Source organism: Aethalodelphis obliquidens, unplaced genomic scaffold, assembly GCF_003676395.1.
Source record: "Aethalodelphis obliquidens isolate GAN/ISIS:26980383/991018 unplaced genomic scaffold, ASM367639v1 scaffold55, whole genome shotgun sequence".
In the NCBI taxonomy this organism is placed as follows: Eukaryota; Metazoa; Chordata; class Mammalia; order Artiodactyla; family Delphinidae; genus Aethalodelphis; species Aethalodelphis obliquidens.
The window spans coordinates 10030960-10036959 of NW_020837999.1; the positions used below are offsets into that span (position 1 = coordinate 10030960).

Sequence of the window (6000 nt, forward strand, 5' to 3'; positions counted from 1 at the left end):
GGCCATCATTAAAATATTTACAAATAATACAGGCTGGAGAGGGTGTGGAGAAAAAGAAACCCTCCTACACTGTTGGTGGGAATGTAAATTGATTCAGCCACTATGGAGAACAGTCTGGAGACTTCTTAAAAATCAGAAACAGAGTCACCATATGATCCAGCAACCCCACTCCTGGGCATATATCTGGAGAAAACTCTAATTCGAAAAGATACATGCACCCTGATGTTCATATCAGCACTATTTACAATAGCCAGGACATGGAAACAATGTAGGTGTCCATCGACAGATGAATGGATAATGAAAATGTGGTACACATATACAACAAAATATTACTCAGTCATAAAAAAGAATAAAATAATGCCATTTGCATCAACATAGATGGGCCTAGAGATTATCATATTAAGTGAATTAAGTCAGACAAAGACAAATATCATATGATATCACTTATGTGTAGAATCTAAAAAAAATATGATACAAATGAACTTATTTACAGAACAGAAATAGACTCACAGACATAGAAAACAAAATTATGGTTACAAAAAGGGGTTAGCAGGGGAGGGGAGGAACAAATTAGGAGTTTGGGATTAACATATACACCCTACTATATATAAAATAAACAAGGACCTACTATATAGCACAGGAAACTATATTCAGTATCTTGTAATAGTCTGTAATGTAAAATAATATATATATTATATATATAATATATATAATATCTGAATCACTTTGCTGTGCACCTGAAACTAATACAACATTGTAAATTAATTATAATTCAATTAAAACTGGTTAAAAAAAGAAGCATTTGTGGATGCATGGTATTTAGGTAATGATAGATCTGCTTGTAAAATATTTGTGCAATTTTATAATTTATGCCTCATTTACCTATTTTAAAACCCTCACTTGGGCTTTTTTACCATTAGTAAGTTCTCAGATATTTTTTGAGTTTTTAAGTTGAAAGGTGTAGTGTTAGACATGTTTACAGACCATTTTAAGTGTTTGAAAGTTGTCCACAAATAAAAGATATCAAAACATTAAAACTTTCTATTATTGTGAAAAAACAAACTGGTTCAAATAAATCTTTTTCTGACAGGGCAGTCCATTTATCCATGAAGAAACTTCCACTAACAAATGATATGATCAAGAACCTCTTATTAACAAAGCATTGTCATGGTATGTACAAACGTCGACTTAAAAATTCTGTATGGGGCTTCCCTGGTGGCGCAGTGGTTGGGAGTCCACCTGTCAATGCAGGGGACACGGGTTCGTGCCCCGGTCCGGGAAGATCCCACATGCCGCGGAGCGGCTGGGCCCGTGAGCCATGGCCGCTGAGCCTGCGCGTCCGGAGCCTGTGCTCCGCAATGGGAGAGGCCACGACAGTGAGAGGCCCGCATACCACAAAAAAAAAAAAAAAAAAAATTCTGTATGATTTGAAATCTGATTAACTCCACAATTACCTCTGTTTATGCTTAGTCTTGACAAAACCCCCAAAATTTACTGAAGTCACCCTTCACTTTTGAATAACCAGGGACTAACACTTTTCTCTAAAGCTCTTCATCCCTTTCAAGGCCAGACAGAGCCCTATTAAATGAAAATCATGGAATGCTGGCAAGTTCTGCCTTTTTGCAATCTGGAAACAAGAAGATAGGCTTTTGACTATTTTGTTTTCCTCTCAGGAAGGAATTTAGTCAGATGATTAACTATAAATATATTTACAGTTCATGGATCCCAGGGCCCACTGGTGTGATTTAATTTAGTAAATATTCCACACAAAATCCAAGTAGCTAAGAAACTGACTAGCTAAGGTAATGTGAGCGATGGAAAACTAGAGGGTAATTTTTAAGGTGATTGAACTTACAGAGTGGATAAACTTCAAGGTAGTAATAGTGAACCCGTGCTTAGAAGAGCAATGCCTGGGTCTACTTCTATCCAACCTGACCAAGGCAATCAAACCGGAGCTTTACCAGATGCCTACACATTCTGAATATATTGGCAGATACCCAGTGCTTTAGGGAATGAGAAAGAGACAAGGGCATTTTTCGATAAAAACCCGTCAGAGAATTCTATCCCAGCTGCATTATATCTCGTGCAAGGGAGACATCTTGTGTTCCATTAAGCCCAAAGGCTTTATTTTTAGTGAGGATAGATGGAAGCTTTTCTCCGTTAACCTAGGTGAGCTTTTGGAAGACAAATTTATCCTAAAGAGTCAAGCATAAATCTATCCTTAGGCTACAGATGAGGCAATATAGATTTTTACCTTGGACTGAAAATACCTCAGCCACTTTGGCTGTGGATGGAATTCTTCAACCTCCTATTTTTAAAAGTTTCACGCTTGAAAAATTCAAAGAGTACTACCCTAAAATAGAACTTTAAGAAGAAGGACCATCAATTCATCAGGGCATGTTAAAAGGCCAAATTAAATCTAACAAGTTTATGAAGATGGTTTTATAGTCAGCTCATCAAATACTCATTGAGAGTCTACTAAGTGCAAGAGGCACAGTGCTGAGTGAAAACTGTGGTCACCATTACTTTAAGAGGGTTTTAGTCTAGAGGAAAAAAAGGCTTTTTTTTTTTTTGCGGTAAGCGGGCCTCTCACTGTTGCGGCCTCTTCCGTTGCGGAGCACAGGCTCCGGACGCGCAGGCTCAGCGGCCATGGCTCACGGGCCCAGCCGCTCCGCGGCATGTGGGATTCTCCCAGACTAGGGCACGAACCTGTGTCCCCTGCATCGGCAGGCGGACTCTCAACCACGGCGCCACCAGAGAAGCCCCAAAAGCACATTTTAAACTGGTTACTTAACATGTTAGAAATTAGAAGTGTGTGCAACACATACTACAGGAGCATTTTACAGGGCAGATTTCTGAATTTCCCATGCTTTGTCAATCAGCTTCAGCAGAATGTGCAAAGAAAATGAGTGCTCCTCTGAGGGCAGTTCCACGCAAGAGTATGGAGGGTGTTCTGGCAGTAGGGTAGTCCCTCTCCCTCTCACGCATACCATGGAATGTGAAATGAAAAAGCAGCTTGGACCCCTATTTACAATTTTATTCAAAAATGTTCTGGAAGAAAAAGCCAGTAATATGGATCAATATAAACACACTTATGGCTGAGAAGCGAAAGGGGCAGAAACAAAACAGGAAAGTAGTGGACCCAGGGTTCCACAAAGGAACCCTGGGGGATTGTCCAATCCTAAATGGAGAGGGGAAATAAATGGCAATGGAATTTGACCTGAAACCTTTGGAGCTTAAGTTTTAAGCAAAACGTAAACCTTGAAGACAAAGTTCTGCTTGCAGAAATCTTATCTTGTGGGGAAGCACTGTGCTGGGCCTAGAAGGCTCTAACCAGCCATTGACATGCTAGGGAGACTTTCTGGCAGGGTGTGACCATTTCAAGGCAGCACTGAAAGCCTGGTATGTTTATATAGTCATGTCCAGTTTACCTGTGTCAGACAAGACTTTGACAGGCCTAAGAGAAGGAACTATGCAGGATCTCCAGTTATCCATGCTGCTGGAAACACCACTAGCCTGGCCAGCCAAAGAAAAACACATGTGCCTGCCAGAAGTAACAAAGTAATGAACTTTCCATGAAAGCTATCAGTTCTGGACAATTTGATATTTTTAGAGAAAAGACTTATGTATAGTAGGTACCATGATCATTAAGACCTGAACTGATGTGGCTCATGTATTCAGGATGAAGGTGAGGGTTGCCAGTGAAGAAATGAAGCATCAGTGCAGAGAATTTGTATTCTTAAAGGAGCAGTAAGGCCCGAATATCAGGGAAATATACAATAACCTACACTTTAAAGCATGGAATGTCAAAGTCTAAGGATTCCTTATGGCATCAACAACCTGTCATTAATGCATAGTTTGGACTGAAAAACAAGGGCTTAGGAAATGTAAATATGCTTTACCTACAATCTACACTTGTAATTTTTGTGCCTTAGAAATGGAAAGATAAGAAGTGTACAAGATTTTCACACACATTAATAACCCCTAAGGGTCCTTGGCCAAACAGTCCTGAGCTGGGATGTAATTGGTTCACTGTGGTCCTGTACATTTCCAGAAATTTCCTTAGGGTCAATTTAACACTTAGATCCTAGAGTTACAGATTTTTTTTAAAGTATGCTTTTTGCAGCTTATCAAATGAGATCATCCAGTTTCTCAGAGACAAAAGCAGACTTAATATTTGAATAGCACCTGGGGCTTAAAAACAAAGAAAACGTCTCTAAAAAACTGGTAAATGTCAGGTATAATGTTGTAAATATGAAACTTCATATTTCTCTAGACCTTAACACAACGTCTTGCACAAGGTTATAACCTAGGAAAAACTTGGCCTCAGATTGAATTTTTTCATTAATAAGTGAATCCTGTATAAATGCCAGTATTCTTAGAAGTAACTTATTTTATTTCTGCTAGGACTGAAAGCATCACTTAATCTAGGAGTGCCAGATGTCATCATTCAATAAAGTATTCAGCACTCTATCTATCTGAATATTCATGAACCCAGATGCCTAGGAAATGTCAGATTACTGATACTCTGGTGAAATTGTGTACCGGAAACTGTTCAATGTATGTTTTGGGGAAAACAAGTTCCAGTCTTGAGTCTCTGATTTTACTCAGTATTCAGCTGCAGGTCCATTGCCTTACATACCACAAAGTTGTTCATTAATACGGGAAAGTTTGGGTTGTAATCTCAATTTGTTTCTTTTACATAAAAGTGTTTATTTGGATTTAACTGCAGACCAGGAGAGAGATCACCTGCCCCTTTCTCATCAAGACATCCTTCATGGTCTTCCCATCATGGATAGCCAACAAAGGTAAAAATCTACCTTCAGAAATCATTCACTTAAATCAATGTCTATTTTCTGCCAAAGTAGGATGGTAAATTATGAGGAGTTATTAGGTTGGATATGCCAAATGAGAGAACTGATTCCTGCCATAAAAAGCTTAATATAAAGAGTCATTAGTGAATGATTTGCAATCCTATATACTTTTAGTTCAATTCTATATACTTAGAGTTCAATTCAGTGTTGGCCAAAGATTGGGAGTGGATGTCCTTAACGTAGCTGTCCAACTGCCAAATGCAAACTTAGGGGAATGGACCACTGAGTTGAAGTAAAGAAAGTAGAACGAGTCTTTTGTAGCCATACTGTTCAAAATCTTCTTATTGCATCTAGTATAAAATTTTAACTCTTCACCATGGCCTATTGTCCTACATAACGTGGCTTCTGATGGCTTTCCCAACCACCCCCGGTCTTCTCTCTACCCTCTTCTCAATGCTCCAGCCACATGGCCTCCTTTAAAACATGCAGGTGCTAAGGTCCTGCCTTACAACTGTCTCAGGTAGTGCTCCTTCTCCCTCCCAATGCTCTCTGTGATCCTCCCTCTTCTCCCCCAGATCTTCCTGTGGCTGCCTCTGTCTCATCTTTAAACTCTTAGCCAAAATTTCCTCCACTTTCCACTATGGGAGGGCCTCTCCTGAACATCCAATTTAAAGGGGATTTCCTGCATCCCAGTCACTCTCTAGCATCTCTCCCTGTTTAATTCTTTTATTTTTGTTTATAACACTATTTATGTCCCAAAGTAACCTTGTTTATTGGTCACTTTTCTGTTTCCACCAACTGGACTCAAACTATGTTGAAGGCAGAGACTTTGTCTGTCTCGTTCGTTACTTATTTCTGGCACGTATGGCCTGGCATATAGAAGGTGCTCAATAAATATCAGTAGAAAAGCAGAAACCAAAATGGATCAAATAAAGCTCTGTCATGGGTAATTGGATCCTAATATGGGGCCTATGAAGATATTGCTTCAGGGATCCAAGCAAGGATGGCCCATATTCAAGCCATGTAGGGCACAACGCCCAGCTTTAATGTCCACAAGTAACCTTCTGAGAAGTTCATCTAACCCAACCACTCTTTGCTTCTCTCGCCCCTATTTATCACTCATACCAAGCCTTTCATCTGGCCTCTCCTATAATTCCTCTTGGATATCCTGGAAATGACACATGGA

At 39.5% G+C, this 6000-nt stretch overlaps 1 long non-coding RNA gene across 1 annotated transcript in view; it reads left to right on the forward strand.

The window, feature by feature from the left end:
- LOC113609222 (uncharacterized) overlaps nucleotides 1-4959 on the forward strand; it is a 107518-nt gene extending 102559 nt beyond the window's left edge. The window contains exons 4-5 of the long non-coding RNA XR_003428563.1: nucleotides 1091-1170; nucleotides 4733-4959. This is a non-coding gene — a long non-coding RNA (uncharacterized LOC113609222). The remainder of the gene's footprint in view (nucleotides 1-1090; nucleotides 1171-4732) is intronic.
- The last annotated feature ends 1041 nt before the right edge of the window (nucleotides 4960-6000 follow it).